Source organism: Parasteatoda tepidariorum, chromosome 2, assembly GCF_982258835.1.
Source record: "Parasteatoda tepidariorum strain Cologne lab strain chromosome 2, Ptep-v5.0, whole genome shotgun sequence".
Classification (NCBI taxonomy): Eukaryota; Metazoa; Arthropoda; class Arachnida; order Araneae; family Theridiidae; genus Parasteatoda; species Parasteatoda tepidariorum.
Window position 1 is genome coordinate 60,656,462 of NC_141756.1, and position 13,791 is coordinate 60,670,252.

Consider the following 13,791-nt stretch of genomic DNA (forward strand, 5'->3'; position numbering starts at 1 on the left):
GAATAATTTTTTTGGAGGTAATGTTGCTTTCTTATTCACACATTCGTTGTTGAATGTTGAATTTACGAGCACTACTGTCGCCATCTATTTTCCCTCTCAATTACTGCAATCAAGTTGAGTTTAAACTTAAAATATACTTTTAAATCAATAAGTTTAAATTTCTTTAATAATTTATATTTTATACAAAATCAATAAAATTAATATGAAATAATCTTAAATATTAAATAATGCTTTCGAAACACTCAATTAACTGTTTGATATTGTTTTGCATTAAAAAAATAGTTTTGTCAATCAAAATAAGTTTCATTTTCCCTGTGAGAAAGATACTTCAAAACTAAATTTGTTTTTTCCCGACCTATTAATTATGTAGTCTGCTTAATTTCTGTGCTCCATTTATATTTTGAAAAGAAAATTATATTTTACAGAAAGAAACTCTCTCTCTCTCTATATATCTCTCTCTCTCTATATATATATATATGTATATATATATATATATATATATGTATATATATATATATATATATATGTATATATATATATATATATATATATATATATATATATATATATATATATATATATATATATATATATATATATATATATATATATATATATATATATATATATATATATATATATATATATATATATATATATAAAAAAGAAAGAGATAATTTTCTTACCTGTAACTAGATTCAAACCATTTTCCAAAATTTTAGTTTTTTGACTTAAAAATTAAAAATAACTGAACAAATACAGGTTTAATTAGTGAAATACAATAAATAGTTAAATTTATGAATAGAATTAAATAGTTTAATGAGTTTTGAGGCATATCTGGAACTTTTGTGATAGGCTCATCATAGAACAAACTTTATTGTTTTTTCTTAAGAATATGTATATTAAATTATACAATATTTGCTGTATTTATTATTTAAAAAAAGCTCTGGATAAGAAGTACTCGTAAAATAGATATTAAACATATATTTAAATTTAAGTGATATTTTCTACATTTCTTATGGAGTTAGTTGAAATCATTTTCATCGAAAATGATAAAAAATTTTTTTTAGGGACGCAAAAATGTCTAACATAGTATCTAAAAGTCATATTGTAAAACATTTTCAAGTCTCATTTTTTATATTTTTACAATGTTAATAATTATAATAATAAAGAATGGAACGCTAAATGCGTAATTTTTTAGCACGTGACGTGTTTGGACCAAGTAAACAGGAATATTGCAATTTCTAGGAATAAATCTAAATAAAAATTTAGTTTTCAACTTTATCTAAATGTATTTTCAAATACTTTTCTTAAAACTTTTAAGTAACCATGAGAGGTTTATATTTATTAATGGGATGATATTTAATTTTTGCAATTTTCTCCTAGGATGCTTAAAATTTGAAAACGTCATTACGAAACTATTTTGCTTTCTTAACTTATATCTGGAAAACATGGGAGAATTGTGTCCAATACTTATGCATCGTTGTAACTTTAACATGTCGATTCTTAGACATAGGAAGGTAATAAAATTTAAATAAATATATATTTAAAATTGGCTAGTTATAAAAAATTCAGATTTCGCTTCAAATGATCGCAAAAATTGGTTAAAAATTTTAATGAGTTTTAATGAGATAATGATTTTACAAATCAAAATTTCGTTATAAATTTATGGTTTAAACTAATCGGAAAATAAATGTCAAATTCAAAACATCCAGTAAGCTTCGTGTACAATTTGAAAATTCTGAAATAAAAACAAACTTTTCACAGAAAGAAAAGTTGTCTATGAAAATTATCGAACTATTTTTAATAAAAATTACTTTAATTGCAAAATTTCCTATCGTTTTATGAACAACTTATATTCCACAAACTTTAAGAACATATTATTTTATCAGCAATAATACATATAAACTAGTAAAAAAATTTTAAAATTTGTTTTATTAATATTTAGTTCCAATTTTTAAAAGAGTCATGAGTTTTTTTTAAGATATTAAAAAGTTAATCTAAGTAAATAATTCTGTTTTGTAAATAAACCTTCAAAAAATGACGTATTCAACAAAATAAATATTTTTTAAAAAAAATCATTATATTGTATAAAGTTTAAACTTTTGAAACTTATTTGCTTATATAGTTTTAAGTAAGTTTCAAAATAACTAAGTTTGAAACTTATTTAAACTTTTGAATCAATAAAAATAGATTTAAAAAAAAAAAAGAAATGATACTGAAAGGAATTCTGAAGTTTCGCAAAATTATTTAGAGGTGGGAGGCCTATGCTTTCAAACATATACCCGATATTAGAAATATACAAGTCTTCATATGTTAAGGGTTTATCAAACCTGTATAATAAACAGTTTTAAATTTTTAATTTAATTTTTAATACAAAAATAATCAATGATTCTAGTTTAACTCGAACTTTTTGTAAACTTCCGAAATTTGCATTTAACGAAGTTTAAAGCAATAGTTGACCAAAAACGAGAAGTGCAGAGGTACTTTTCGTTTAGGATAACTTCTTTGCCTAACGAAAGTGTATATGATAGGTAATTGATATTTTTTTTCCTCCCAAATTTAAATTAGATGCAGAGTAATAATCATTAAACAGTTTCATTGCAAAATCATAAGTTATCATAAATTAGAACAAAGTTAATTTAATAAATAGATACTTGTATTTTTACAGTTTTTCAGAACCAAATATTAAAATCAAAAATAATAATATGAATAAAATTACGAGTAATTCAAATGAAGTCGGTTAAATGACTTAAGGGTGGATTAGATATACTTTGTGCTAAGTAAATTAAACCTAAAAGCAAAGTGAAAAAAAGCACAAACTTTGCTTTGTGCTTTTCAAGTTGATTTTTTTAATTTTTTTTTAATTTTTTTATTTCACATATTATAAATGAGTTAGTTTTGTATTTAGTTTAATCCACATTATATAAGTTTCTGATTAAACTTTTTATAGAGTAAAAATTTAGTGAAAATAGTATGTGAAAATAAAATGTAATAGAGTGCTACTCAAGATGCAATTTAAAAATTTGGTATGAGTAAATTTTTTTTATGAGATTTCGGGAAAAACTTCAGAGGTTAGTGAACAAGTGCAAAATTTTATTGGGGGCTGTAGCTTTCATGCTGCCATCTATGAAGAAGATATTAGTCAATCAGTATTAACGTTAAAATAAAGATATTATAAATATAAAAATTTTTTCTCGTAGACTTAAGAAGTGAAAAAATTCAGAAAATTTAGGAAAAAGGAAATGAAAATATCGTAACCACAATAGGTTGATAAATACAATTTGTTAGTTACTATACCCTTTCAAAAAGTAATACATTCGGAATTATATTTAGCTTCCTCAGTTTGAGAGCGGCAATTAAATTTTTTGAATTGAGTTTTAAATATGAAATATATTTGTTAGTTTAATTAAATAAGAAATATCTTAACAATAATTAAGTGATTAAATGAAATGATTTTTATACATATGCTGACATTTTCTTTCCTTTCTTTTTTCCCTTTCTTTTCTCTTTTCTTTCTTTCTTTGCTTTTTAGCAAATAAAAAATGCTGAGTGTGAAAAAGTATGTTGAGTATATTTTTATTCAAACAGAATATACCATTATATGAAAGGTTATATTTAAATAACAATTAAAAAGTACTTTTGTAACTATTCATTCTTGGATAATAATAATAATACCTTAACAATGCTGCCATTTATATATGCTGACCATTTCTTTTTTTTTTCTTTTTTCCTTTTATTTTCTCTTATCTTCCTTTCTTTGTTTTTTTTCAAGCAAGAAACGTTGAGTGTGAAAAGTTGCAAATGCTTTTATTCAAATAGAATATACCAGGGCATCAAAGTTTATATTTAGAGAACAATTGAAAAGTACTTTTGTAACTATTCATTCTTGGATAATAATAATAATAATACCTTAACAATGCTGCCATTTATATATACTGACCATTTCCTTTTTTTTTTCTTTTTTCCTTTTCTTTTCTCTTATCTTTCTTTCTTTGTTTTTTTTTCAAGCAAGAAATGTTGAGTGTGAAAAAGATGCAAATGTTTTTATTCAAACAGAATATACCATGGCATGAAAGTTAATATTTAGAGAACAATTTAAAAGTACTTTTGTAACTATTCATTCTTAGCTGATAATAATAATGAGTTAGATGCCATAAGCTAGATGCAATTGCTCTATTTTTTAGCTTTTCCTAATCAAGACATTTTATATCATTTTTCTGCGATACTAAAAATTATGATCTCTAAAACAAAAAGGCAACAGATATAGAACTATAAGTATAAAAGTAATAAATAGTAACAAAAATTAAATAACGAATTAAAGCAAATCAAAACATTTTTTGAAGTCTCCTGTTTACAGTTTCATCTGAATCAAATTTTTCTCCTGTTTAGACAAATTAAGAACTATTGAGATAATAAACTTTAAAACAAAAATATTAAAAACATTGACTTATTTCTTAATGAAACAGAAAAATATTTACACAAAATACTTGTAACGGAAATTCATTCAGTTTGAAAGGAAAATCATTATTCATTCGTTACAAAAACACTTCTATACCAGTAATTTTAAGAATCTGTTATGAATGTTTGGGATCAAATTTAATATCGTAGTAAAAATTTTTGCTCTCCACAAAAAGTTTTTTTAAGAAATTAAAAACTCCTGCTTAAGTTGATAAGAAAAACAATGTTTTTATTAATATTAAAACCAGTTAAATCTCTTATTTATTATTAATTTTCAAATACATTTTCTTTCTTCAGAATTAAACATTTTTAGTTCAGAACAAAATATCAACATATACATTATCAGAACTTTTTTCATTTTAATAGAAACTCACAGAGTTTTGATTATTTTGTTACAAGTAATATCGAAAAAAGGGTGAATTATTTTAATTTTTTTTCTAGTTGATTTAATGCTTTTATCATTTTGAACATATTTTGAAACTATTCTCATGTATGCAATCATTTTTTTCATTTCCTTTTTTTAAATAAAGTAAACACGTTCTTCGTGAAGATGAATTTGAATAAAATTAAATTGTTATTCAAAACCCATTTTTTTAATAACTGTTTTCGCATTTTAAACAGTAGTTTACAATATTTTATGTTTTAGCGAACTCATAAACGAATGTCTTAATAAATGTTTAACATATAAATTAACAGATGAAATTTTCTATTCAGTTTATGACGAAACATACAACTAAACGTTATCGATATATTTCAGTATTTCTCTTAATTTAAAAAATGCGACAGGTGCCACTAATTTATGTGTTCATCATTGCTTTTCGAAAAAAATTTCCCTTAAAAACATCAAATTTATTAAAAAAGATGTAAGACAAACTACTAAATATTATCATTACTTTAATATTTAATGTACTTAAACAGTTATTTACTTCCAAACTTTTGGTAAAGTTATTTTTATTGCTAGCAGCTCAGAGTATTGCAGTTAAGGAATTGAAGTCAAAAGTGCTGATTTTTCCTTCCAATTGCTTGCGCAAGCTCTTAGAAAAATAGGTTTAACAGTAATCTATAATATTGGTGCTCTCAGCCAAAATATCGTATAAATCGTTGCAATTGTGTTGAAATTTGAAATGTATTGTGTATTCGAGATTTAAAGGAAATATTTCGAATGTACATGGTTCATATTAAACTATTAAGGCTTCCAAAATTTTCCAATGTGATAACAATATTTGGTGCTTGAAGAAGATGTTGGCGATTACCAGTAGTTGGAGGAGGTGTAGGATGATTCCAATTGCTTACTATTTTATTTCAGAGAGGCACAGGCCACCAATTATATATTGACTACTTAGATGAATAACCAGAGCATGGCAAAGAGAAAAAATGTTTTATTTTTATAATAATAATAAGCTCAAAAATAAAGAGGAATCTTCATTTTTGTAAACATATATAAATTGATAAAATAGCCCGCAGGGTGTGGATGCATTGCTAAGTATCACAGAGCACTTCTGTCTAGCAATAAGTCAAAAATGCAAGTGTCATGTATACGTTAGAATAGTTCTCACTGAGAATAGTTAAGGAATCCTTATCTTGGTTATTAATTCATTAAATTTATTGCCAAGGCTCTTTTTTTAGCCTTACGCATTCAGATGCGTTGGCGAAAAAGGAAACGTGAGAAATAACAACGAAATTTTATAAAATGAAATTATTTAACAACCATACAACGGCTCTCGGGGTGCATGCTAATGTGTTAAGCAGATGTAGAGAGAATTTTCGATATTTGTTTTCTTTTTCTGTATAATACAGGTTTTACGCAGAAAAAAGAAGCAAGGAACAATTGTATGAAAACTATTTAATGGTTTTTGCATGGAATAAACAACACGAAATGATGTTTCAAGGCAACAATCTGATGACATGTAAAGGACAAAAAGCTGATTGTATGGAAATGATACAGGATGTTTAATAAGGTATTGTTTTAATAAGACTTCTGCACACCTATTTTACTTGGATCTGATGAGTTTATAATTGAGACTATTTAAATACCGTTCCCCTGGTGACGAAGTGTGATCTCCAAGTCTTGAAGATAGTAACAAGAGACCTTGGTCTTGTAGCAACGCTTCGTCTAAGTGTATCCCATGCATGCTCTATCGGCGTAAGATCAAAAGAGTATGCTGGCCTCTCCATACGCAGTATTGTTTCATCTTCAAGAAATCTCCCCACAAGACGAAATGTATGCGGTTTTGCTTTATCCTGGATTAAAAGAAAGGATACGACAAAAAAAAAAGGTATGACATGAAGTCTCAGCATCTCGTCTATATATCTTTGAGCCGTCAAACTTCCACATCTACCTATGCTGATTCCAGTTCATACCCTCAATCCACCTGATGTGATCTTTCCTGAACAAATATAGAGTTATTTCGAGCGCTCCTTCTCAAAACACGTCTGGTGTCACAGTCTAAACTGAACAGGGACGCGTCAGGAAACAGCACTTGACCTCAATCGCTTTACTTCCGATCTCTATTTTTAACAGCGCTCACTTTTTTCGTGCTGCACGGTGTCTGGCTGGGCAACGGAATGCAAACCATTATCCTGCGTATATACTGACCACCCTCATAAAGCCTATTTCGGACTGTTTGGCTCCTCCTTCCTTTTGCCAAAAGAAACTGTCTTTGAATTAGCATGGCATCGGCTATTCTGTCACGACGAGCTGTTAACTGGATATATCGATTATTATTTGCTGTGGTAGCACGTGGACGACCTTTTCCTAGAGACATCGAACATGTCCTGTTGCTCGGAATCGATTCCAGAGTCTTGCAAGCAAACTTCTTGCGGCTTTAACAGCGTCCGCTACTCTTCTTTGTGTTTACTTGGATTCCAGTCTTCCAATAATACTCCAAGACATTGTTGTGACATTTTCGAGTAGCCTTTCTTCAAAACAAAAGCTGAAAAGTTAAATTTTACCACTGAGATAAAAAAAAAGATTTTTGCACTTATATTCTTTTCCTGGTTTATGACTTTCTGAATGCCGATTTGCATGTGAATTTTTTTTCTACGCTTTCTGTTTTTCCGTTTAAGAAGGCTATGGATGCATAAATTATCAGAAGACATATTTGCGTAATTTTGTTAAAGCCATGTGTTCCCCTAATTTTTTGAGTAGTTTATGTACATATATACAGTCAGTGGCCAAATTATTAGACACCCTATAAGATTCTAAGTAAAATCTTAACAATCGGGTGATACTATACAGCTTTATTGTTTTTGCGCGAATTAAACTGATTTGCACTTATTTAGGTTCATGAATTAATTAGTTAAATTTGACGATTTGATAAATTAGACGATATATTATTATATCAGGTACTATATTAGTGTATTACAATAATTAGACCAAATAATTGGACACACTGACATGTTTTAATAATTACATGTTTTCCACGAGTTTATATGCCATACTTTTAAATTTAAACATACATCTAATGGATTTTTATTCAGAAGTCTTTTAATATACTTTCTATTTGCATTTACTTTTAACGCATGGCATTACAATGCTAACATGATACACGAAAATAAACAAGTCTGAATCGGTGTCAGCCGCTTGAAAACAATAATGCTGTATAATATCCCATGATAATTAAGAATTTACATAGAATCTTACAGTGCGTCTAATAATTTGACTGACTGGGGACTGCATATATATATATATATATATATATATATATATATATATATATATATATATATATATATATATATATATATATATATATATATATATATATATATATATATATATATATATATATATATATATATATTCTAATATACTTCGATTTCGAAATTCCTTAACAGCTCCGAATAAAAATGCTTTTATATGATAGAAGCATATTAGTTGTGAAAATGTAAGTATTAAAAAAAAACTATGCTTCCCTGAAGTAAAATTCATACTAAATAAAAATTGTTTTAATAGAAAAATTTATTAAGGAGTAATACTACATTCAATTTTTAGATAAATGTGAGGCACTGTGAAAATCATGCACTAAAATAATTTAAAAATGAATCATGAATCAATTTTTTTTTATTTGAAAAATGAATGTAACTAAATATTAAGAGCTAAAAATATATTGAGCTGTCAAATTTTATTTTTAAATCTTCCGAATTTCGAATGTAATGTTAAAAAACACTGCTTTAAAAAGGTAAAAGATATTTTGAAGTAGAGGGAGCAGAAACTAAAGCTTCTGAACCTATAAACTTGTATAAATGCATATAATATTGATATTTAATAGGATATTTATCAACTTTTGTGTGGATGTGGTGCAAAAACAGTAAATCCTTTTAACTAAATCCTGTTTGAGTGACATTCTCGAAAATTAAATGAAAAAATATAACTTCTGTGTATTTAACTCTCACTTTGCTGCATATTTTCTCTTTTTTGCCTTGTTTTACCTTTTCTACATTATTTGAGGCATATTTGTATTGCTATAAATTTATAATAAATCTTTATAAAATTCAACTCAAGTATAAAATTTCAGAGTGATTGATTACTTATGAAATCATAGAATCATTCCTTCTCAAACAAACGTTGATCTAGTTCATACATAATACAAAAACTCGTAAAAACTAACTTAAACGCGTCAAACACAAAGCACCTACTATTGAATAAACTATCAATTCTATTCTACTTATTAAATTATTCTTTATGTATGATTTACTTATTTATTAAATAATTTATTGGCTATGCTTTTCTTTAATTGGGTACTTGCAACCCAAGAAAAAGTTAAGTGCTTATGTCTAACCATATGATTTAAGTCAGCTTTAATTGGATACCTGCAAGTGACGTCATGTGTGTGTAAAACCTGATTGGCAAATGGCACGATTTACTTGTGAAGATGTCACTTGTAGGTGTCCAATTGTGATCTGGAAATCATTACCAGAGTATGTCAAGCCTGTAATAAATCTCTCCATAAAAAACCGCAAAGATCCTAAACGCTGACGTCGCCGCTATTTTGGGTGTTCAACATTTTGGTTAACAACCCAAAAACTATAAGAGTTAGAAACTTTAAATTACTAAGGTGTGTAGAAGACTATTCAAGAATTATTATGGAATAAGAAGTTTTAACATTCGATGATCTGTTTGAGTATTATTAACAGTTAAACTTGCAGAAAAAAATGCCATGCGAGCTGCACTACAGGCCGCAGGAATTCAACTACAAAAATGAAATTTGGTATACTGAAACCGCCATATTTGTTTATGAACTTAAACAGAGTTTTTTCAAAGTTTTAGTTTGTTCGAAAGTTATCGCAATTTTAAGTGCTTTTTTCGATTTTTTTTCTAATTTCGTTTGCTCTGCGTTACTTTTTTTTCCCCAGCACAAAAGATACAAGACATATAAACTTGATTTAACAAATGTGTGTAGAAATATGCACAATGAGTTCGATGCCTTAAAAAATTTACGATTCGATTACTATTTTATGAATTATTAACTGTTTAATTTCAAGTGAAAGAAAAAATCATGTTACCCAATCTACTTAACAGCTGAAATGCAACTGCAAAATTGAAATTCGTCGTGATTAAATTATTAACGGCAGTTTTTCTTTCAAATTCTAATTTGTTCGAATATTTATGCAATTTTAAAAGCTTTTTTGCATTTATTTAAAATAATAATTTGTAAAATAATAATTTTGAAATAATAATTTTTAGAGTAATATTTTTATCACTCTAATCCTATTCATATGCAGATCTCACATTGTAGTGGACTTTTTGTAAAAATTGTATAATTTTTTGCAGAGTGGATATTATTTGGAACTGGTTTCATATTAAAATATGGATATCACATCTTTTCAAACTACCCGCACATATGTCAGAAAATTGAATTTCTTTTTCTAAGTAAACAAAAATTCTATGTATATTGAAACACTTTTGTTTTTAAAGACACTAAGGGCACTTAATACCTACCAAAGTTCATCTTGTACTTAAACCTAGTTAGATTTTTGGGTTATCAGCCAAAATATCTTTGGGGCCAACCTGGCCCCTCTCGTTATTCAGGGTTTAAGATTCTATATGTACGCTTGTATGAGGCTAACCCATGAATAATTTTAAAAACCATCTAAGTAGGACCTAATAATGAAAATAGAGAATTACTCACCTTTGACTCAACATACGTACGCTTTCAGTAAATTTCTTTTTGAAGTGCAGTGGGAAGAAAAAACGTAATGCGCTTCACTGGTATCGTTGTCCTCTACCACTATTGTTAAAAATATCACTAGCATTCTAGTTTTTTTAAATTATCATTTGTATTCTAACGAAATTTATTAGTGTAAAATTTTCTTTGAAGTTTTCTAATACAATGTTGTAACAACAATGTATTAAAAATTAATTTTTTTTTCATTCGACTGTTTAGATTAACGGTATTGTTGGTATTCTGTATTTTAAATTATCGTTTGCATTCTATCTAGGCTACTGGATAAACTTTTCATGAGTTGCAATATAGAATTTTTTTAATAAAATGTTCTATTAAAATGTATAATAAAAACATTAAATAAAATGATCTTATTTTATAATTAAATATGTACCTCTGAAAATTGTAAATATCAAATGATACTTTAACTCCGCAGCAAAAATTGTGAATATTTTGTTTTAATAATTGCCCTAAACTGATAACTTTAAAAACTGTTAACTTAAACAGCCTCATAAAGGCTATCAAGCGCTAGATGAGTAAAACATGGAAATCATATTTAATTGCTTTACGCATGTCAATCAAAATGATAGATTGTATTTTGAACGATCATAAAACTACCCTTAAAATTCTCTTTATTTTGTTGTGTTAATGACTAGGTGTAAACTAATTTGCTTTAATCAAGCTCTTTAGTGAATTTAATTCATATAAATAAAATTAAAAATATAAAAGTTTACGAAAACTTTTTTTTATATAATGCTAAGCAATAATTTAACTACTATAATATAAATATAGTTCTTTTTTATAAGACTGTTTACATTTATCAGAATTTTCAATAATAATTTTTAAATATACAGTTGAACCCCGGTATAACGAACCCCTATTTACCGAATTTTGCGATTTAATGAATTTTATGAAGTTAATGAAGTAGATTTATAAGAAACAGTGAATAACGACTCTGACACAGAAGTCGATGATAATGAATCTCCAGTGAAAACTGTTACTTTTTCTGATGTTTTGTACTGTTTGGAAACAGTGAAAACTTACCTAATGCGACAAGATGTAATTGAAGAAGTATTTTCTTCTCTTCGAAAAAAAACAAACTTTTTAAAGTAAGAAATCAAGGAAATAAGCAAACATTATCACGAAATGCTTTAAAATTAAATTTCAAATTAATCAGCGCGTAATCATTCGATGTATTTTAAGTTCTTGAATAAAAAGTGAAAGATTTCTATTTATTTCGTGTATTTGCTCATTAGAGATGCTCGAATATGCCTCTCTAATAAGCAAATACACAAAAAGTGTATTTGCTTATTAGAGATTTGCTTATTAGAATTTCATAAGGTTAGTCAATTTTTTTAAATTTTGACCCCGATGTGACAAATTGTCCCCGAATTAGAAAATTATATTTTCGGTCCCTATGAATTCATTAAATCGGGGTCTGACTGTAGTTTTTTAAATTTTTTTTTTATTTTTTAGCGTCGCGAGAACTTTAAAATAAGATCAATTCTGAAGAGTGGTTCAGTCATTGAACTGATTTTTGTGAATCGAGATATATCTATGCAATGATAAAAATAAATTTTAGGAAAAATTGCTTTTTTTAAAGTTTGAACAATGTCCAATATCCAAACAATGATAATATGACTTTTTATTATGTACCATTAATTTCAATTAAAAAATCCCTTGTCTTTAAAGAATACTATCTGTACTTTGCTTTAAAATAAAATATATCAATTTGATGTCTTACTAAATAAATGACAGCGCAATATTAGTTAAGTGTAGCATAAAGAGACAGTGCATAGCATGTAAGATATTCTAAACGATTTTTTAATTTTTTATTGACAGACTCTAATACTGGTTGCTGATAAGTTGAAATATATATTTATGTTTCAGATGAAAAAAAAATTTTTATAGTTGCATATTTTGTTAGATAATATGCATATACTTATTCCTATTAAATTTTATGATACAAAATGTTTGGCATGTTTGATGTAAATGCAAAAAGACCGAAATAAATTATGGACATAAAATAACCACAAGAAAAACAGAAAGGACAAAAATAAACTACTCATTTATGTAAATAGTAGGTGCTTCTGAATGTGCTTCGGTTTGGTCGTACTATTTATTTTTTTAACTGGTAGTACGTTAACACCTTGTATTTGCTTCGACGTGCCCCCTCTCATATGAATCATCATTGTGAAAAGTAAGGATTTATCGTTCTTTTTCATATTTCCTTTTATCTTTTATTTTTTTAAATTTATAATTTTTATACATTTAAAATTTTAAAATATTTGTATTTAACTATTTTCTTTTGGTACTCTTCTGTATATATTTTCTGCAATGCACATAACATGGACGCTGCTTGGAATGGTAAGCGTTTTAAATAGAACATGTGTATCTCAAACACAAAGCACTGCCGCAACACAGTGGTGAAAGCTTTGAACATCTCTTTCTGTTGTATGGGTCTTAAACGAAAACACTGTAAACTATATAATGCACAGTAGTAATATATAATAACTAATTGAGCAAGCATTAATAAAATGATTTAAAATGAATATTGCTTTTTGTTCTTCAAATATGTTTTAACCCTCTCTAGCAAATACGGATATCGTTTACAACACCATGTTCCTAAGTGGATTTTGATTTTTTTTTATACCAGCTTTCTCCTTCCATTTTGGCCATGTTATTTTGATTTCCTCTGTATTTTTGTCTATGAGAGAAATGTAACTTTAAAGTTGACGTTTTAAATGCATTTTTTTTTGCTACATAACTATGGATTCCATACAACTTTAAAAATTAAGCAATGTGTTTCACAGTGAAATCTTACATTATAAAAAATTTCTGATCAAATTAAGGTAAAACGTAATGGCATCCAGAGTGCAGTGTCAATAAAATCCATTTTTACCGCAAAATTTCAATCCAAATTTTTTTTAGCAACATTTTTTTAAAATTACATTTATTCAGTGATTCTACAGTAAATATTACTATAAGAATTATGGTTTATCATTTTGTTCCGCAAAACTTTACGATAAAACAAATTTTACGATAAAATGTACTGACACCCTGATTGCTGGTAATTTTTAGCGTAATTAGATCAGGAATGTACAGTGTAAAAGAAATTCGTTGATTCATTTCACTAGGCTACATGAGCTAGGCATTTACTAGCAGG